This window comes from Corvus kubaryi, unplaced genomic scaffold (genome assembly GCF_017639235.1).
Source record: "Corvus kubaryi isolate FWS band 111438036 unplaced genomic scaffold, C.kubaryi_AGA036_p1.0 split3-37304, whole genome shotgun sequence".
NCBI lineage: Eukaryota > Metazoa > Chordata > Aves > Passeriformes > Corvidae > Corvus > Corvus kubaryi.
In genome coordinates, this window is record NW_024582087.1 from 2,519,973 (window position 1) to 2,542,312 (window position 22,340).

At 49.8% G+C, this 22,340-nt stretch overlaps 1 protein-coding gene across 1 annotated transcript in view; it reads right to left on the reverse strand.

The window, feature by feature from the left end:
* The window catches only part of CSMD2 (CUB and Sushi multiple domains 2), a 338,283-nt gene that overhangs the window by 315,718 nt on the left and 225 nt on the right, over positions 1-22,340 (reverse strand). The window lies entirely within an intron of this gene.

Below are 22,340 nucleotides of genomic sequence, written 5' to 3' on the forward strand. Positions count from 1 at the left end.
TTACCTGGTTTCTCTCCTCAGAATTCCTGCCTTGTTTTGGCAGGATTGCCTGGTTTCTCTCCTCAGAATTCCTGCCCTGTTTCAGCAGGATTACATGGCTTCTCCATGCAGAATTCCTGCCCTGTTTCAGCAGGATTACACGGGTTCTCTTCCCAGAATTCCTGCCTTGTTTTCCCAGGATTGCCTGGTTTCTCCCCTCAGAATTCCTGCCCTACTTTGGCAGGATTACACGGTTTCTCTCCTCAGAACTCCTGCCTTGTTTCCAGCACAGGATTCCATGGGTTTTCCACCTAAAATTCCTGTCTTGTCTTGGCAGGATTATATGGCTTCTCAATTTAGAATTCCTGCCCTGTTTCCAGCATAGGATTAAAGACACCAAATGAAGATCCTCATCAATATTTTCCATTCTTCCTCATTATCCACCTCATGGCTGCGCTCCCACATGCACCTACAGGAGTATTCCAGTTCTCAGCAGCTTTTTCCTCATACCTGGAAATCTGCAGTTCCAGCCTTTCCCAACACGTTTCTCCCAAACCTCTGCAGGAGACAGGAAAGAGAAATCACCCCCATTTTACAAAATAAAAAGCTGAATTCTGGGAAGTGAGAACTCTGAGGCTTCATCCATCTATTTTAAGGGCACAAACCACAGGAAAATAAATTCTCAAGGACACAAACCTTGTCTGGAGGGCACAAAAGTCACAAAACTTTTCCTCTACCTTGACCAATTCCCAAACTCCCTTCCAGTGCATTCCATCACTACTGGATGTCACGTGAAGCTCCCTGGGCAAATCCTGGTTTCTTTCCTAACTCATTGCTGAATTTTCCCCAAGATTCTCTTTCAGGATCCGTTCCCTCCATTGTGGCTGCTCCAGGGTTCCTTTGAAAAATAATTTTACAGAGCAAAATAATTATTTACTTACGGTTTTCCGAGCCAAAACTTGGATCAGCATTTCCTTTGGCTCAAGCCAGGTCTGTTCTGCCCCAGTAAATTCCCATTTTCTTTAAGTGGAGTGGAAGCTTGGACTTTTCTCCCGTTCAATGCACTGCCTGTTTTCCTCCAATATTCCTAACACAATTAGCATAACAAGATAAAGGAATCATCAAGTCCTTTCCCATTTTTCTTCCTTTATAAAAGGACTGATGACAAACTGGGAATCAGGATCTGGATTGAATTACATTTGCCACAAAAGAGTTCATTAAGTAATAGTACATAATAAAAATCATCTGTCAGCTTGAGGGATTGACCAAATCCACTTAAGGGAACAGCTGGTTATTTTCTGGAGCACTCCAGAGCCAACGGTCAATATGTGCAAGGAGAAGGAGTGGGACACAGGGAAACAAGGAATAGGTCAGATATTGGAATGCTAGGGAAGTTTCTGGGATTTTCTGCACAGCTGGTCAGGACTGAAGGTGAGACTTTGCCCATGGCTGCCCCATCTCTCCCTGATTTTTGTGGTGGCAGAAGCTCCCTCCACCAGGAAAAGGATCATGGCGCACAGGGTGTGACAGACCAGGAGATGCTTCAACAGCTGGAGTATCATAAAACCTTGGAATAGAATCCCAGCATCACTAAGGCTGAAAAGAGTTCCAAGGTCATCGAGTCCAGCCTGTGACCGACGCCCACCTTGTCCCTGGCCCAGAGCACTGAGTGCCACCTCCAGGGATGGGCACTCCACCACCTCCCTGGGCAGCCCCTTCCAATGCCTGACCACCCTTTTCCATGAAGGAATTTTCCCCCAAACCCTGCCTAAACCTCTCCTGGGACAACTTGGGGCCACCTCCTTGTCAACACCAGGGGACTTGAGTTTCTGTCTCACTCCAACACACCAAGGGGTCCACAGCAACAACGGGAGCAGGGTCCCCCTTCTTCTCCCCAATGTTCCTGCACGAAGCTGAAGCTGCCCCAGCACATCCCAACACAGAACCATCCCTGTCCCAGCCCTTCCTTTTCCCAGCCAGGAAACCCAAATGGAGAAGTGCTTCTGGCTGCAAAGCGAGTGCAGCAAACTGGGAAGGGAATGCAGAGGGATCTCTGTCTCTGGAGACATTCCAAACCCAGCCGGACACATTCATATGTCACCTGCTCCAGGTGTCCCTGCCCTGACCTCCAGAGGCCCCTTCCGACCCCAGCCATCCTGGGATTCTGTGAGCAGTGGCTCTAACGAGCCACGTTGGCTCTGACAGAAAATCCTCCGGCTCACTCAGTGAATAAACCAAACCCATCTGCACTGCTGGGGCTCCAGGGATTTGTTCCAAGCTCCTGGAAGTCCCCTAACAAGGCCCTTACCGTGAGGACACTGTGGGTGACACGGATGCATTTTGTTGGGAACAAGGGTCCCGTGACACGGCGTCACCGTGATCCCGCCGTGCCCTCCTGGCAGGGCTGAGCGCGGCACGGTCCCAGCAGGGCAGCCCCCTGCAGAAGGGTCGGCTTCATTTTCATCCTGTTGCCTCCTCAGCACTCCCAGCTTCCTCACCAGGCACAGCCTCAGTGGATCTCTCCTCTCACAGAAGTTATAGGCAGCAGCATCACTAAAAACTCCGAAGGGAAGGGACGTGCAAGCCCCGTGGTGGCTGCACAGCAGATTCTTCTCAGGCACCCAACCAACCAAAACTAAACCCCAAACCAGCTGTGAATGTTAAAAATCATCTGTTACGCTGGCTTTGAGTGTCGCCCTGCAGCACAGGCAGGATGAGAACTCCAGGATGGAAACCACTGCACCTTCTGCCTTTAAACACCAGATTTTCCCTTTCAAATTACCCTTGCCCTGCCCTGCTGATAGATCGGCGAAACTCTCATCAATTTTGGGGGAAGTCTCCCCTCTCCTGGGTAAAAATCCAACCCTTGGTGCTCCAGCAAAGCCCAAATAAGCTGAAGGATGCAACACACACTTGTAGGAGGTGCAGACACCCAGGGTTGCAGTATTTTGGGACAGAAACACCTTTCCTCACAAGCATTTAACAGCATTTCTCCCCCTTTCCTCTCAACATCTCCCCCAGCTGGTGTTGCCACCACTGCAGTTGTCCCAAAGCAGTTTAGTCCAGCTCCCCAACCCAAACTTCTCCAGAATGAGCTTGGCTCCCATTAAACTGGAGATAATGTGGGGAGGGGGATTGATTGAACAGCCATTAATCAAAGGATGGGGTTTATTCTGGTGATGTCATGAACTGCAGAAGTAGAACTCAAGCAGTTTATTAAATTACAGGAATGCCAAGAAAAATAGATAGCTTTAATAATCCATTTTTGCCTATCTGTTATATTTTATATGTAGCTTGCAGAAGAGAATTAAAAAGTTTTCTACCATGTAAAATTGCCACTTAAAGGAGGGGGGGGGAAAAAAAAACCAAATAGATTCTGTCACTGATAGAGAATACAATTATTCCAGGCTAAAAAGTTTATTCTTTTGCTAACGTGTGAGATTACTGCAGCTCAGAGCCCACAGGAGAGGAGGGGTGATGGTTCCAAGATGAAAAATGGTCCCTGAGCTAAAAAGCACAAGTGCTCCAAAGCTGAGCAAGAACAGCAAACACACGAGGTCTGTGTTTGAGGGGGAAAGCTCTGAGTGTGTTCCAGAAGCACCCTCAGGGGCTGGACCCACCGTGGTACCCAAGTCTGGAGAATGCTACAACAGCATCAGAGTTTGGGCTGCCCAGGGAGCAAGGCAGAGTCAGCAGAGGTGGCTGAAGGAGACTGGGGAAATGGCCAAAAACCTGCTGGCCATGAAGATCCAGCTCATGTGAGAACCAGGAGATGTGTCTAGGACTATGGGGATCAGATCTGAACTGACAGAGAGTTTGGAGGAGACAGAGGAAGTAATTCCTCCCTGGGAGGGTGGGGAGGCCCTGGCACAGGGTGCCCAGAGCAGCTGTGGCTGCCCCTGGATCCCTGGCAGTGTCCAAGGCCGGGCTGGACGGGGCTTGGAGCACGCTGGGACAGTGGAAGGTGTCCCTGCCCATGGCAAGGGGTGCAATGGGATAATCTTTATGTCCCTTCCAACTCAAATCATTCCCTGATTCTGTAAATTATTCCTCTCTACACCCCCAGCCCCACCCAGATCCAACACTCTCTCATTTTTTTATTACTCTCCCACCCTCCTCCTTCCTCTCCATTTCCAAGCCTTGTCTCTGATTCAGAAGCACCCCCATCCCAGCCCCTGCTGCCTGCAAATTGTCACATCATCTGGATGGAAGCCTTTCAGAGAAACCACCCAAACAGTGCTGCTGAACTGGATTCCTTTCCTCTGGGAACCAGACTCCCAGGAACGCTACCAGGGGACATTGTGCTGTGATTCAAGATGTGCTGTGTCTGGCATAGCAAGCAAACACGAAATTGTGAACCCAGACCCTTCAGGATTGACACTTCCAACTGCTCCGAGCAGCCAGGCTCACATGTTTGAGATGGCTCATTTATGTCGATGAGCCAGGAGCCAGTTCCTGCATCTTAAATTCCTGCAGCCTCTCAGCTGTGCTTTAAATATTGCCCTCCCAGCAGCAGCGTGCAGGGACAGACATGGGTAAGTACCTTGTACTACCAGGATCTCGTGCAGGGAGCAGACTCCATGGAGCCTGGATTTATCAATCCAGCGGCAGATGCAGGGAGCTGTCCGTGCTGCCGAGCAGGGAAATCCATGTGACAGAACCAGGGGCACGAGCAGCATGCTCAGAACACATCCAACTTGCCCCTGCTCATCTTTCACAGATGTTGCTGCAGAAGCAGGGCTGGGCAGACATGTCTTATTGATCACACATCCATCCCCCAGGGCAGGCAGCATCTCCTGGGATGAGGGAAGCATCCAGCTGAGGGATGAAGAGCAGGAAGCACCCACATCCACCCCAGCCCTTCTGCCTGTGCTCTCGCGGTGCTCCTGGCAGATGTGTGCAGCACTCAGGCACACTCAGAGTGCAGCGAGGGAAGGGAGCTCCAAAGGTCACCCAGTCCATTCCCCACCTCAAGGCAGATGCAGGAACATCTGCCCAGCTGGCACACGGCTGGCAGAGGTGGAGCTGAGCCCGCCCTGGGCAAAGACTCCCTGGATGCTTTAGTGCACACTCAGTGACTCCTGGGTACCCGGCATGGCTGAGCAAAAGGAGATCCAAGCATCCCCTTCCAAATGTTCACTGCCAGCAAATCCTGTTCCTGCACAGGGATCCTTAAACCCAACTCCTGCCTTATTTGTGCATTTTCCCCACAGCTTCTGTTCATGGAACAGTCCCTAAACCAGACATTCTCCCACAAAAGCATTTACCAAAAATTCCAACTGATTGGCCAACTGTTGGTATGGTTGGTTTGCGTGTCATGGTTGTTTTGTTTGTTGGTTTGGGCTCTTTTTAAATTTAAACAAGATTTTCTTACAGACAAATCAGCAGGGGATTAAGAGTTCAGTGGTTTGCCCACCTACCACTGCTCCTGGAGCTCTAATTCAAACCCCATTTTCACGCAGAATTTGGTGCTATCAGAGCAAATCCTTATTTTCTCCAGTTCATTTGTTCAAGCTGAAGCAGATGAACATTAGTTAAAAGCTCACTCCCAGCTCCAATTCCAACCTCCTGGCTCATAACACAAGATTTTGAGAGCAGCTTCTTGCATCCATGAGAAACTGCTCCGAGCTGGATGCCAGTGGTTCTGAAGGATTTGACAGGGATTCCAAAAAAGAAGGGAAGGAGTACTTTAAATCCTGGCCACTGCAGTTCTCTGCAAATCTTCATGCCCTGGCTCAGGGACAGGGAGATTTGCTGCCATATTCCCAATTTTTTCCCTGGCAGAGCGTATCACACCCGGAGCAGGAGGCTGACAGGCTCATCCCACCATCCTGCTCAGTACAGGATCCATACCCGCTAAGAATTCCCTAAAAGAGCCGGGAAACAGATCCACCCCTCCTACCACTCAATTCTAAACATTCCATACAATTTGTCAGCCATTCCTTCTTCTCCAATGGACTCACAATTGGAGCCGTGAGGTGTGTCTATAATTACTTCCCCCTGTTAATGAGGTATCTTGCACATTAGCAGACCCTGACAAATGCCCACGTGCTGCTGGGGCTCTCCTTCCCCATTTGCGCTCTCCTGAATTAATCTTACTAGGAAGCCAAATATTCCCAGCATTTATTCCTCACTTCCTTTCATTTGTATAAATATGTTGCTCTGCCATGTTCTCTAATTGCTCAACATCTGTTGGAAGGAAGAGAAAATAAACACATTATGGCAGGAACAAACTGTGATACCCTTCAAAAATGTAGGAATGTTTCAGAGTGGACTGAGAATTCCAGGAGCACCACAAAGAGAAAGTCATCCACCCACAGAGTGAAGAGGGTTTGGGATCAAGATTCCTGCACTAAGACAATTCAGTTCCCTTTTGGTTCAAGTGTGGAGGAGCTGGACTTTGATGATCTGTGTGGATCCCTTCCAAGCCAGGATTTTCCACAATTCCAACTTCCTGACAGTGCTGTTTGCCCAAAACCTGTGACAAGTGAGCACAGCAAAGCCTGACAGAGCCATTTTCTCCTCAGCCACTGCTCTCAGCATCCTCAGCACTTACTCAGCTCTTTCAACAGCAGCTCCTCAGCTGCCTGGACCAGCACCCGTTTATTAATGAACATTTCAGGGGTCAGGGCCAAGGGATGACACTGGATTCACGGGGAGCCACTGAAGCCCCTTCAACTCACAGTAGGCATTTACATAATCCCACAAAAACTGGGGGCAAACAGGAGCTACAAACCCCTCAGTTTTCCTACAGTGTGAGAACACATCTGAACCCCAGGTCTGAGGTAGCTTTGGTGGAGTTTACTGAAAAAACTGACAGAGACACGGCTTAGACCGGTACAAAGACACCACAAAACTGGGATAGAACCTTCTGGTGGAGCAACAGAATAGTTAAGTCTCAATTTCATTTCTCCAGCTCAAGAAACCCTGCTCCTCTCTCTCCTCTGCTCCAGCTTGCATTTTCTCTCCTGTTTAAAAGGAGAAAACAAAGCCTAATTTTAGCTAAAACATGAAGTCACAGGGTGTAATGTGGAGCTGCTGTACACTACCTGTACAGCTCAATGTCACTGTGACAGAGCTGACAGTGCACTTGGATTTTACTGTGTGATTTCATGAAGGACTATTAACCACTGCACTGAGCCCAGTAAACAGCAGCTCATTTCTGGGAGCTTTCTTTTTTTCAAATGACTCCTTGCTGCTGCTGCCATTCCTTGTCTCACTCTCTGAAGATGCCACTTATCAACTGGGGATTAAATTGTGTGCAAATGAAGAGTTTATTGACTTTAGTATTTTCCCCTCCATATTTTGTAAGCTGAAGCCAAACCGTTCACCCAGAAAGAAGCATCTTGTAAAAAGGGGGGAGGAAAGATATCAATTGCAAAAGATATTTTATCCAAAATACAACATGTGGAGCCTGATGCTCCTGGACAAAGCCAGGAGGACAACAGGGGGAAAATGGGGGTGTTCTAATGTAAATCAACTCATGTGGTGCCCATCTGGGACTCTGCACCTCCCTATATATTTATGAAACCCTTTTTGTCCCCTTCAGAGGATTCTCCTTCTCACAAATCCCTCTGACTGGGCCAGCAAACGGCAGCAAAATTCAATCTAGACAAAATTATTTTATCCATAATATGGCTCCAACCACCAGGAACATGAGTAGATAACACCAAACACAGAAACACGAGCAGATAATAGTGAAGATGCCAAGATAGGAGCATCCTTAATTGTCTGGATCTGGCAGGGAGAGCAAACTCCCGTGCAGTTGGGTTTTCCTCCAGTCAATGCTTTGTGTCTGTGCTGGGCAGCCCAGCTGAGGGGGGGAGGCAGCTTTGCTATCAAATGCTTCGTTTTAATGAGCAAAAATTATTCTGCCTCTGCTCTGCAGGCACAGCTCCAGGGTAAAACCCAGCCCTGGCTGGCTGGGAAATGGGTTTTTGTCAGGACAAGTTAATCCTGTCCAAGGCAAACGTGTTATCTCGGCACCTTCGGGGAGCTCATCCTTGTGATGCTCAAAAAGGGAACTCAGACTCTGGAGCACAAAGTGGGCATAAAGCTGAGTTAACACGGCCCAGCCCAGCTCCATCAGCTCCTCCTGCAGCATTTCCAGCGTGCAAATGGAGTGGTTTCACTGGGAACCCCCCAGGAACTGGGATCCCTGGGACAGCACTGTCCCAACTCCCACTGCCCAGGCTGGAGCTTGGCAGCACTGCCCAGCCCTGGCAGTGCTGAGGGGGGGTAAAGCTGAGTTAACCTGGCCCAGCCCAGCTCCTCCGGCAGCATTTCCAGCCTGGAAACGGAATGGTTTCACTGGGAACCCCCCCAGGAACTGGGATCCCTGGGACAGCACTGTCCCAGCTCCCACCACCCAGGCTAGAGCTTGGCAGCACTGCCCGGCCCTGGGCAGCCTTTTCCTTGCCAAGGGACAATCCAACCCTCACATGGAGTTATGGATGCAACCACCCCCTTTTGGAGGCCATTTCCATCTGTAATTGTGTGCTCACAAGGACCATCTATTCCCTGGAGAACATCGCTGATACAAACAATGAATCCATGCAGGAAGAACTCCAATAACTCTTTTTTCTCCTGTTACACTCCTGGCTTGGTCCAGGAGCATCAGGCTCCGTGAGTTGTACTCTGGATAAAACATCTTTTGGACTTGATATACTTCCCCCTCATTTTTATCTCAGTGAATGGCTCGACTTCAGCTTCCAAAATATGGAGGGGAAAATACTGAATCAATAAATTCCTCACCTGCACCCAATTCAATCCCCTCCCTCCACAAAGAGACATTTTCCTTCTAAAAGTGGAGGCACCACTTCAGTTTAACTTTAGGAGTGTTTGAGATCCAGCTCACTTTGTAACAGATCTCTGAGGAAGGGGGGTGGAATAGAGGCTGGAACACGAGTCTTTAAATCCATAATGAATGGGAAACGCTCACCAGAACGTGTGAAAAGTGAAAACAGTTTGCACATTAAAACTTGGCTGGTTTAAAACACTTCCCTAACATGAAAGTCCCTTTTTTATTAGTTAAATATTGATGATTATTGTGGGATCCTACTTAGAGTCAGCTGCAAAGGTGCGTGGGGCCTCAGCAGCTGCTACTGAGAGAAAAATGCAAACATTTACTCGAAAAACCAGGCAGATTTTCCAACTGAAAGTGGGTTTAGATTGGATACTGGGAAGGAATTTTTCCCTGTGAAGGTGGGGATGGGTTGGAATGGATTTCCCAGAGAAGCTGTGGCTGCCCCTGGATCCCTGGAAGTGTCCAAGGCCAGGCTGGACGGGGCTTGGAGCAATCTGGGATAGTGGAAGTGTCCCTGTCCATGGAACTGGACGAGCTTTAAGGTCCTTCCCACCCAAACCATTCCAGGATTCCATATATTCCCATAAAACACCTGCAGAGCCACCATCAGGGTTGGCATTAGCCAGGACAGCCAAGATACTCCTTTCCCTCCCCTGATCCCAGCAGCAGATGGGCAGAATCCTTTCCCTGGGGGAAAATCCCTCCACTAAAACATCCACCCAGGGATCCTGGACCAGGGGACAGGGACACAGGGACTCAACTGCAGCAAGTGCCAGGACTTGAGTGGTAAAAGCCCCACAAAAACATCATCCCTGCATCCAAGAGGGGAAAGATTTCCAGATTCTCCTCAGGATCTGTGCTCTCTGCATGCCTGGCAGGAACACATCGTGCAATTCACCTTCGGTTTACAAATGGCCACACAACGGGGAGGAAAAAATAATGAAGCATGAAATCCAAACTCTGCATTGGAAGTGAACCATGAAACAGCAACGGCAGCACAGCTGCAGCCAGGGAAGAGCTTGCACCCAGAGCCACAGCTCTGGGAGAAGCTGGGGCCAGAGCAGCCCCCATCCCAAAACAACCCTTCAGAAAGGGAAAAGGATAAATCCCACCGGCCAAGTTCTCTGTTTTGAGCAGCAAAAGCTGAAGGCACAAGGGTGGGAAGCACTTGAACAGCTACAACCTGCAGCAGACCCAAAGTTAACCCCTGGCAGCAGCCGAGGAGCAATTCCAGGGATGCGGAGCTCTCGTTTGTTCCTGTGGAAACTCAGAGCAAATTCAGGGGAGTTACCGGGGTAACACTGGGGGAGAACACGACCAGGTCCCTGCCCAGGGACACACAGAGCCTCAGCTTCCATTCCTGCTGTCTCACAGGGATTGGCTGCCTGGCACAGGCTCCAGGAACCACCAAAACCGCCCTGAAGATCTGCACCTTGGTTGTGACTCACGTCCCTGTGAGAAACAGCAGTGAGTGCATTTCCAGTCACAGACTGGTTTGGGGTGGGAGGGAAGTTAAGGATAATCCCATTCCATCCCTGCCACGGGCAGGGACACCTCCCGCTATCCCAGCTTCCTCCAACCTGGCGTGGGACCCTTCCAGGGATGAGGCAGCCATAGCTTCTCTGGGAAATCCATTCCAGCTCCTCCCCACCCTCACAGGGAGGAATTTCTTCCCAATATGGGAAGAAGAAATACGCCAACCCTGGCACTCTTCAGCTGAAGGCCATTCCCCCCTCCTGTCACTCCATGCCCTGGTCCCAGCCAGGCAAACGCTTCTCCTGCCTGGATTTGTTGTGTGAGCAGAGCTCCCCAGGTCCAGAGGACAGGTTAGATCTGAATCCAAAACACTCCCAAGTGCTGCACAGAAACCGGGAAAGGATCAGAAGTCCTGGGATAACTCTGTTCTGGCCAGGGAGCGTTACCTGTGCAACCACAGCTTCAGGCAGGCTTTGCTGTGCTGGCAAAAAGAGAAATCACAAAGTGGTGTGGGTTGGAAAGGACCTTCAAGATCATTTTATTCCAAACTACTCCCAAAACGCCTGTGCAGGGCTGGGGATCAGCCCAGGTCAGGAATCACAGGGAGCCCCCAGGGCAGCAGAGGCTTTTCCAGCTGCTGTGGACGAAGGAGGGCTGGGCAGAGCAGGTGTTCCCCCAGAGCCACTTCACTGGGGGAAGGAGAAACTGAGCGGGTGTGAGGGGAGGCAGGGAGGCCACTGGGAGCAGAGCTGGGGGCAATCAGAGCCGGGGGCAATCAGAGCCGGGGGGAATATCGGCTCAGCCACCTGGCACCCCAGGAACGGGGGGTTTCACTGCCAGGTGACAAATGGGGACAGCCAGGCCAACACAGGGACACAACCCATGGGCTGGGGACAGCAGCAGCCTGCATGGATTTGGGGTTGTGCTTCATGGGCATCAGTCTTTGGGGTTGCACTTCATGGGAAACCATTCCCAAAAAACCCTCCCTTGGCTTAGAGTCCTTTCACACTCGTGTGGAAACACAGCAGTTCTGGGCACCAAAATTTCGTACAATGCCACCATTCCTGTGTCCAGGAGCACACCGGGCCCTGAGGCATCCCACTGGGAAAAGCAACCCCAAGACAATCCTGGAGAGCTCCTGAGCTTTTCAGGACTGTGGATGCTGACCTCAGGCAGCAGGTGCATGTTTTTATAAAAGCACACTGCTCACCTGAACTGCATCCAGGACTCTTGCACTACTTTGTATTTCAGAACGCAGCTCCCCAGCCCTGCAGCAAACACACCCTGCCTGCCTGCCCTGCCTCTCCGTACTGCCTGTTCTGGAAGGAGATCTGCTATCAGCTATCAATTGCAGTAGCAAGCATCTAATTTGACTTTGGCAGCAAGATGACAGTGTCTTGAATGCTAAATTACATCTGCAAAAAGGTCAAACCCCATGGATACCTGATCATTTACATAATTCAAACAGCTCATCATCAGTTGCCTCCTTTTTTTTTTTTTTTTTCTTTTTTTTAAAGCTACTCCAAGGCAATGAATTTGCCATGACTTTCGGGAAAGTGACTTTTAGTGGGTAATGTTCTTGGGTTTGACCTTGTTTCTATGGTGTTAATTACTGCCATTATCAACTGCTTGCATCTTCAGGAAAAAAAAGGCAATTAGTTGTAGGAATCAGCCCTCCCCTATACTGGTGGTAATAAACCCGAAACCCCTGCCCTGGGAGGAACAGCTTTGTGCAGCCTCCCATCACCTCCAGACCCTCCTCCCTTCATAAAACCACCCAGAGTTGCTCAGCAGACTGGAGACAGAGTCATTTCTCACCAGTGCCACCGAGTTCCTGGGCAACTTTTACAAATTCTGATGCAGGAAACACTCAGTGTAATGAAAACGGATTTCTGTCCCCCGGTCACGGCAAGGAGCGGAGTCAGGGCTTTCAGATCCCATTCCATCTGATTTTCTGGATAACAAACACCAGTGATTTTCCATCTCAGTGCCTCAGTTTCCTTCCTTCTTCCCAGGAAGCTCAGCACAGCCCGAATTCCATGGATGCACACCTTAAGGGTCACCTCACGGCTGCTAAACTCATCGAACTTCCCTCACTGTTCATATTTGCAGATGAATTACGGCTTTGTAATTAATCTTCCCTTTTTTGTAACTCTGTATGTTAATCACCGTGATTATTTCTGGTAATTCCATTTTATAAATGCTCCTGGAAGCGCAGAGCAGTGGCTGCACTATCTGAAATGAAATCTCTGCTCAGGAAACGCGGCGAGAGAGCGGCGAGTGCAGGGCAGAGGCTTTGGGAAAGGAGATGGAATTGCAGCGAGTGCCCAGCGCTTGGTTCTTCAGGATCACTGGGGCTGGAAAAGCCCTCCAAGGTCACTGAGTCCAGCCTGTGCCCCATCCCCTCCTTGTCCCCAGCCCAGAGCACCAAGTGCCACGTCCAGGCCTTCTTCCCTGGACACCTCCAGGGCTGGGCACTCCAAACCTCCCTGGGCAGTTCCAAGGCCTGACCACCCTTTTCCACAAAGAAATTTTCCCTAAAATCCAACCCCAACTCCCCTGGCCCAGCCTAAGGCCGTTCCCTCTCCTCCTGTCCCTGTTCCCTGCCAGCAGAGCCCGACCCCCCCGGCTGCCCCCTCCTGTCAGGGACTTGTGCAGAGCCACAAGGTCCCCCCTGAGCCTCCTTTGCTCCAGCCTGAGCCCCTTTCCCAGCTCCCTCAGGAGTTCTCCAGCCCCTTCCCAGCTCTGTTCCCTTCCCTGGACACGCTCCAGCCCCTCAAGGTCTCTCTGGCCATGAGGGGCCAGAAGTGGACTCAGCTCTGGAGGTGCCCCGGCAGTGCCAGCACAGGGGACACTCCCTGCCCTCTCCTGCTGTCACACCACTGGTGACGCTCCTCATGGCTCCCCAACCTCACTACCATCACTCAGAGCAGGAACATTTTGAGCAGGAATCACTCCCTAAGAGATTCCTCCCTCTCCCTCACATCCCTGGGGGAAAATAAGAAAAAGGGAAAGGAAAAAAGAGAGGCCAAAGTTTGCTCTGAGCTTGTCCATTCACCGCTCAGTCAGGAATAGAAGCCCAAACACCTCCCCAAATTCTAAACACCCTGAACACCTGCGCCATAAAAACCCATCAGCCAGCCCCTCCCTGCTCCAGCATTCCTGTCACCTCACACTGCACCCATCCCACTGCCACCACCCAGCTCCAGGGGTCCCATTTCAGGTCCCACTAACCAGCCTGCTGCTTCCCTCCAAGCCCATCCCAACACGTGAATTCTGCTTCTCTCTCTCTCTCAAATTGAAAAAAAGTTCAATTTTTTTCCTTGTTCAAGACCCAAAAACAAGCTGGAAAGACACGGTTAGGGTTAATAAGTATCTCTATCAATAGAATATTCAATCAGTATGAATAACCATCACATCTCTCCCCACCCTTCTGACTGATGATAGCTAAATTACTTCTAAATATAGCCCTTAAAATCTGCATTAATCCTGTCTGCTCAAACACGTTGGCTTTATTGACAGCATGAAGATATAAGCCAAGCACCTGCATGGAGCACGAGCTTATAAAATAGGAAATAAGAGCAATCCAGATGAAATGCAACTTCCATTAACCTTGGCTTTTTGTTTTCACTTCTCTGAATGCTCGCACTGCCACCAAATAATCATTGCATTGCAGGCAGCTCTGGGCTCCTGTCCTATGTGAGAACTGCACAGCAGAACCACTTCCGTCCACATTCCATTACTCTCCAGCTTGGAGGAAGATAACAAGAGGAAGAAGTTCCTCTCAGGAAACCAAGAGGTCAAGAACAGCTTGACGGACTCGCAGTGTCTGTTTCCCATTAAAAGCTGTGTTAGTGCTTCCCGTGTGTCCAACACCGGAGCCACCAGGAACAATTCCCATCCCAGCCGAAAACACTCCCACTTACAAGCTCTGAGGAGCTCCTGGAGAGCTGGTAGGCGAAGGGAATCCATTTTTAATGAGCACATCTGGCTGTGTTTGCTTCCCCCAAGGAAGGCAGCCCCCGGATGAAGCAACGGTCTCACCACTCTTTCCATGAGTAAAGAGTCATAAAATCATGGAATGGGTTGGGTTGGAAGAACCTCAAAGCTCATCCTATTCCACCCCTGCCACGGGCAGGGACACCTTCCACTATCCCAGGTTGTTCCAGCCTGGCCTTGGACACTTCCAGGGATGGGGCAGCCACAGCTTCTCTGGGAAGAAGAGCCACAGAAACTCCTCCCTGCATGACTTAGGGCAGCAACTCCCAGGCAATCTTCCAAGGGGAACTTTTCTGGAGCCAGACCTCCAGCTGGATAACATCAGGAGAGGTCAGTCCGGATCCCTCAGCACCTTCAGCTGACACAAGGTCCACAAGAAGCCCATGGACACGTCTGGAGTCAGTCCCCTTCCGCTCCCGTGTGAATTACAAACAACTCCATTAACTCCTGCAGTTACATCAAAGCCAGAGGTGAATGAGGCCCTGCTCGTGCTCCCTCTGAGGGCAGCCTGTCCATCACACTCTGGGTTAATGCACTGTGCTGGGAGCTCTGGGCTCCTCGCCATCAGGAGTAATTGGATTGCAAGAAAGGCACAGATCTGCTTCCAAATGACATTTTTATCAATATCTGTCTGTTTACAGGTGTCTGTCATAACCTTCAAATACACTTAAATAACTCATTCATCCAAGCACTGAGCATATGCTGGGGAGAAGATTCATCAAGCAAATGCAAAACTACTGCTCAAGTTTGTGCTGTCTGAGAAAATGTTCATCAAAGAGCCTCTCCTCACCTGGAAAGGTCCTGGAGATCCTTCCCTGGAGTGGCAGCATGCATTGAGTGGCCAGGGTTTCCCAACAGAGGAGTTGGGGCCAATGGAACAAAGGTTCAACCCAGAAATAGTTCAGCGTTTCTTTGCAAAACAGTTTATTTTAGATTTGCTGCTGCCCTGGGAACACCTCAGCTCAGCTCCATAGTTCTCACTGCAAGGCCAAAGAAATTACCCTGGTCAATGGAAAAGCTCAAGGTTTCATCTGGGTTCTGACACGCAAAGACAAACCTGCAAAAATGAAGAATCAAATCTTTTAGCCCCTCCCAAACCAGGCAGAATCAAACCTCCTGGTCCCAGCCTGTTTCAAGCTCCAGTGAGCCCAGCTCGCTGCATCTGAGCTTCTACTCCAGAATTTAAGTCAAACCATCCCTCAGGACAGCCCAACCTGTACAGCAAGACCTGATCTTGTAAATGAAGCCCAAAGTGATTTGTTTGCAGTTCCTCAGAACTCTTCTGGCTGCAGGAACGTTGATGTTCCCTTCCAACACAGAGCAGCCCTGGTTATTTTCGGTCTATTATCCACATCAGGCGGGATGGCAGGAATCAAATCCAGCGGTGCCAGGCTTTAGCAGCATCAGCACCTTCCCAGACAATAACAACACTCGGAGTGGTTTATCCAAGAGTGAAATGTTATGGACTGGTTCAGGTGGAAAGGGACCTTTAATAACGTATTTTTCATAAGTGTTAAAAAAATGCATATATATAAACCTTCACATACTTAAAACTTCCAGAAATGAAATCATTTGAATCATACAGCTCATGGCACCCACTAAATTGCCCAGAATGTGCAATCTTCCCAAGAATTCAGGGAGTCATGGCAGGGTCTGAGTTCCTCCACTCCCCCCCAAGCCCTCTCCCTGCACTGGTAGAGCAATACTTGGAATTACGACCATGGCAGTCATAATCTGCCATTTTTTTGAGAGAAAAAAACCAACTTTGAGCCTCCTCCTGTCAGGAAAGCTCAAAGTTTGCACGTGGTTAATGCTTCCTGAAGAGTCACCCAATATCCAGACAAAGCCCCTTGGATGACTCCAGCCTGAAGGGAGCTGCTTCCCTGGCAAAACAGAGCCATTCCGGCCCCATTTGCTGTGCAATCCCTTCTCCTTTCTGAGACACCTCAGTGCCATTTCAGAGGTCTCTTTGGAGGGTTTGTGACCCAGTGACCACCAAAGCAGAAGGAGAAAGATTCCTTCTCTCTCCACAGCTTTATGGCAGCTCCAGTCCCTGGAATTCCACAATTCCTGCTTCCATTGAGCAAAACAGGAGAGATAAATCCTCATATTGCAGAGGTGCAAAGAGGCTCAAAAAACCCCAACTCAAATTCCAATATACCTTAAGAAAGTGTCCTGATGTGGGAAGGAGAGGGACGGAGAGGGGATCCCGCACTTGGATTGGCCCCACAAACCCTTGGAGCACACACAGGTCCAGCAGCCCTGCCTGGCCCCACTCTGGGCCATGTTCAGTGCCAGGTTTGGACAAGCCAAGGCTGCCAAGACCGCCCAGCCCAGCACGTGCTCACCCAAAAACCCACTCCCCCAGTCTCAAAATGCTGACTCGCCACCCCTGGAGCCTCCACACGCTCCCTTCGATTTATTCTGCCTTGCTAATGACCTAACAAATTAGGAAGAGGCTTATGTGTGTCAGATGAAAGCTCTGCGATAATGTCTTTAATGTTTTACTTTAATATTAAATTTAATTAGGACAGTGAGGAGTGGGGGGGAGGGAAGGGACTGAAACCTGGGAAGTGTCACCAGCAGCTCCTTTTCCACATCTGAACTGGAATGGCTTCCAGCCAGACGAGCAATTACTCCAGGAGCAGACAGGGCCAACCCAAGCATATGAGACCCATATGCTGCTGCCTGGCCCCAGCGAGGCTCTCTGAGGAGCTCTGCCACTTCCCACCATTCTCCAAGCCGCTCCAGAGGCATCTCAGAGCCCTGGGATCTCTGGAAAACAGCCACCCCAGAGTGTTTCTGTCCCTGTGGCTCTCACAGTCCCTGCCAGCTGCCAAGTGTCACGGGATGCTGCAGGCTCCTGTGGTAGGGAACTGTGCTCTGGCTCAGCAGGAGGATCCAGAGTGAAGCACGGGATGCTCAGAGCCAGCTGCCTTCAGAGCCAGGCAGGACAGCCAAGCCACCATGCTGGGGTGCAGGGACATGGCTTAATCCCCCCAGGGGACAGGGACAAGCCCCTGTGACAGCAGTGCGGGCTCCTGGCAGCAGCACAGATGGCCCTTTCCATGGTGTGACAGGTCCCAAGGCCTGGGTTGGTTCCGCCAGCACTGCCAGACACGTCCTGGTGCCCCAAGCCACTGACATGGGGGCAAAGGCAGCTCAGGTCACAGCAGCCACATCCTGCACTCGGGCTCAACACAGGGTACAGAGCTTTGGGTGTCCATGACATCCCCACTGTCCTGAGCACTGCAGGGTCCTGTCCTCAGGGCACTTCCAGCCACACAGGGGCTCCCACAACCCTGTCACTGTCCCCAGGACAGCAGGGGACAAAGCTGCAGGAGGACACTCAGGGACGAGGTGCTGCTTGATCAGCTGAGCTGAACTGTGCAGGTGCTGCCCTGACCCCACTCAGTGACTGCTGCTGGGGACCAGGGGCTGTGGTCCCTGCAGTCACCAAAACTGCTCTGGATACAGACACGCAACAACACCTGGAGGAGCCTGACCACCCCACGCAGCCCAAAAGAGTCTCAGAAGCCCAAATCTCAAACACACCCCAGAACAGAGAGGCCTTCAAGCCTTCTGCTTGACCACATCATGAGCCAGGCTCTCCTTTCTGAAGGATCATGGAATGATTTGGGTTGGAAGGGACCTCAAAGCTCATCCAGTGCCATCCCTTGCCATGGCAGGGACACCTCCCACTATCCCGGGTAGGCCAGCCTGGCCTGGTCACTTCAGTGATTCTCTTTTAAAGGCACCTCATGTCCCCAGCCCATCTGAAACCAGAGGAGCTTGCAGCAATAGCTGTTGCATATTACATTTACAGAGCCCTTTGTCCAAGGATTACAGACTTTCCAAAACTTAATTAATTAATCTGTAACCCCCCTGCCCTCCATAAGGTGCACTAAATTCTCTGTCAGCACTTCCAGACTAAAGCACTATTTTACAGCAGTTATTAATTGGCTGTAGGTTTTAAGTTCCTCACCCAGGGAAAGATTCAGTTCCTGCCTTCTAAGCACAAAGCCCAAGTCAGGATTCTTGGGGCTTCTGGGTTTAGGTTCTGGCATTGTTTTGCTTTCCTGACATCAGACACAGCCAAACAGGTCAAAACCTCCCCATTTCACAGTGCTCTGAGCTGCCATCAGAAGAGGACAGAGAAATGCAGATCATTAGAGCAGCGACCATTTCACCCCACACAGAAAATCCCATATATAGTGCAGCTGAATCCAAAGGGGTTTGCACAGCTGAGAGAGCTCCTACACCTCAGTACCCCACTCCCATGATCTACTGATTACACTGCATAATCTTCCAAAATATTCCCAGATCTGGAAACCTGACAGGGTTGTGCCCATGGGACCTGTGGAACAGAAGTATTCCTTGTCCTCTGGAGACAGCAGTGGGATTTTTAGAGGGTATGGAAAACAGGCACCTCTACTTTTGTATTTATTGCAAGCAGAACATTTCATTTTCAGGCCTGGTTGGGAACTGAAGGGGAATGCAAAGATCCATCTCTGCCAAAATGATCACGGAAGAGAGCTGAGAGCACAGGGAGCACTTCTACTGGGACCTGGACAAAGCTGGACTGGGAAAGGACTGGGTCAAGGAAAAGAAAAACACCCAAGTGAGATAAAGGTGCCCTGAGCAGAACAATCCTCCCCCATCCTTAACCCAGCTCGTGCCACACTGGCACCACAGGGAGGGTGGGTCCAGGTCAGGGCACTGCCACCAGGCTCAGCACGAGGGAAAGCGGCTGAGGGAGGTCCCTGCCTTGCTCTGCCCCAGCTAAATCCCCCCATTCCCTCACAACCTCAGCTCCAGCCACTCCCTGCCACCATGGAGATGCTCAATCACCAGGGAGAGGAGGGTTATGGGGACAGGGTTTAAAAATAAATCAACTTCTGCGTTGTTTTGGAAGCAATCTATGAAAGAGATTTGGTTGTAAAAGCCGTTGTATAAATGGAGGCACAATTATTGTTTGACAATAAAAAACCCCAACAGTTTTCTTATATTTGCTCGGAATAAAACCATTTTGCAGATGTCTTCAGACAGGCTTTTCAACTGCTTTCCGCATCTTAATTTTCCCTTTCAGGTTTTTATTACATTTAAATTAAAATGATGCCTGTAAGCAGTCAAGGGCAACTTTTAACAAGTCTATCAGCGCTGAACTTTTCACTGCTCAGATCTCTCACCTTTGCTCAGGAGCCTGTAAACAAAGCTCACCCTTTCTCCAATCCCCCTCCTCTTCCCTGCTGAGGCAGGAATGCCTTTCCGACCCCTCGTGCTTCCAAAAAACCTCATGTTTTCACTGACATTCACTGCTCTAATTACTCATCCCAACACCAAGCTCTTTGCTTTTTAGGAAACAAACCCTATCCCAAAAGCAGGCACACGAGGAATAACATGCAACAGAAAAATGAAGGGAATTTTTTTTTTACTGACCAGCTTAGACCTTGACAGAAAAGCCAAAGCTAAAAGAACCTTCCTCTTCCCAGGGCAAAATTTTAGCTTGAAGGGAGCTTGGGAACAATAAAAGGTTCCTTAAAATACCTGAAGAGAGAATCTTAAAGTAAGTGATCTGTGTTAATCAGGTTTCAGCAGGGATTTGGTTACCACCAGGAGCGGAGATCATCCCCAGTCCCTCACCTGCTTTCTTCCCCTCCAAGCACCACAGGTCCTGCTTCCCTCCCCAGCAGCGCTTGAGGATTTCAGCATTTTCTACTCTGCATTTTCTGAACACCAGAGCAGGGACTGCAGCACTTGGAAACATCCTCAGAGAGGCAATAAATGCCCCAAAAGAGAGGGGATGGCTGGGCTGAGGTTTCCTAAGCTCAGTCTGCTCAGACCCTCCAAACAGAGACTAAAAATCCTGCTGTACCCCCCAGGATCAGCTGCCTGACCGTCCTCTCCCCACCCTCCCCCAGAACAGAGAAAAGCACGTTTCTACCCAGAGCACTGCTTTGAAGTAGCCTGAAACTGCTTTGCAACCCTTTTAAAGTGAAAACTGCATCTAAATAACCAAAGCCACGGAGAATTTCCAATGGGCAATCCCCTCCTGCTCCTGCCCCTCTGTGCTCCCGAGGTTTGCAGCTCTGGCAGGGCAGCTGTGGTCGCTGCAGGCCGGATTAATGTGGCATGGCAGAGAGCAGCCCAGCACACCTGCTCTAAATAAAGATTTCACTTCTGTTGCTCTATTTATTCTTGTTTCTGTCTAAAGTAAATTCTGTGCAGGCTCCAAGCTGCTCTTTGCTTATGGGGAAACAGTGAGAGCCCCCAGGTACATCCAAAGCTCAGAATTAGGTAAATAATTATGTTACCTCAGATACTCTCAGTTAATTCCCACGGTTGGATTTAGTTTCTATTTTGTGGGTTGAATATATCTTGTTCCATTAGCTGGGACTATTCCATTAAAGGAATCTTCAGACTGTTTGGGGGTTCTGTGGATTAAGGAAGCTTCCTGCCATGGATTCTCCCAGGAAGAAGGGAGGCTTTTGGGGTTTTAGCACTTTTGGTGGGTACAGATACTCTGCCAGGTCTATGGAGCCACCAACATCTCAGTCCCGAGGACAGGTCCCACCTAACAGAAGGTTCCAACAGGTACAGGAAGCATGTTCTGCTCAGCACCCCTGGAAATTTAGGGGAGGTGCTTCCCAATTTGTGTCAGACAGGCCCCAGTTCAAAGCACAAACAGCATTTTCTGCCAGCACTGGGGGCACCTTCAGGCTCACCTGCACAGGGCAGCCAAAAAACCCCTTTCCCAGCTGTTCTGTGCCCACCCAGTGCTGATCCCAAACCCACAGTGGGGAGCCCCTGGCTCTGCAGCATCTGCAATAATCTGCTTTCCTACCCTGACAAATCCTGACATGCATAAAGTGATAGCAGGGAGGCTCAAAGTTTATCAGCAGCACACGTAAAATTCCCTTTTCCTGTCCTGAACACAGGCAAGGACAAGCTGCTCCTGCCAGGGACCACTCCACAGTTCCTTACAGCCACCAGAGCTGTGTCCAGAGCCACTTCAGGAGGAGCTTTGTCCCTCATCCCTCTCCTTAAACCCCACTGCTTTTCCTGAAGTGCCTCTGCCATGCTCAGGAATCCCTGCGCTTCCCCCACATCCAACTTCTGTTCACAAATTAATTAAAACATGCCAGCTTCCCATGAAGATGCCACAAGGATTTTATGGGAACGTGTTTCTACGTTACACCGCCTCTTTTGAATTTTTGGATGCAAATTCCTAAACCTGTACCCAGCACATCACAGGCACTGCTGGAATAAAAACAGCAGCACAACCCTCCATACCCAGAGCAGCAGGAGTTCCAAAAGCACTGAAAACACAATGCTAGTGCCTGTGGTTTGAGCCATCCCAGGTACCCAGCAGATGTTGAGGTGCAGCTTGAACAAAGCCAAATTCTCCACATGGCTCCAAAAACCACTTTATTTGCATGTTTCTATGCGAGCTGCAAGGCTCATCAGGGATTTTTCCAGGTGCTCACACCTCTCCTTCCCCCAAGTCTCTACCAGCAGAATCAGCCAAACTGCACTGCTTTATTTCCTAATAAAAGTTGGGAAAACTTAGCTTCTATTCCAGCTCTCCAGCCTAAACCAGAGCTCAGAGGAGCAACACCTGAGCACAGAGAATTATAGAGGCAAACTCAGCACTAAGCAGGTGTTGCAAAGCCAATCCCCATTTGAAGTTTACTAATAAAATGAAGGCATTAAATTAGATTAATAAGGAAATTGGTAAAAATAGCATTAAATTAATAAGGAAAATAAATAATAAAAAGAAAATATCAACTCTCCAGGGCTGTGCACCTGGAGAACAGGTACCCTTCCAGGGGTGAAGAACAGGTCCCTGCTCAGCACACCCAGCTCCTCGAGAGCTGATTCTGCTCCAAATTCACCCCAGCACACCTGAAGCTTGAGGATCTGACTGCAAATCTTGCGGTGACATCGACAATTCCCGTGGGAGAACTCACCACACACACCGATCACTCCCAAAATGTCCCCTAACATAGAGCCAAGGGGAAAGAACAAACTTTCCCCAAAGTGAAAACACTGAACAAAAAAAAAAAAAAAAAAAAAAAAA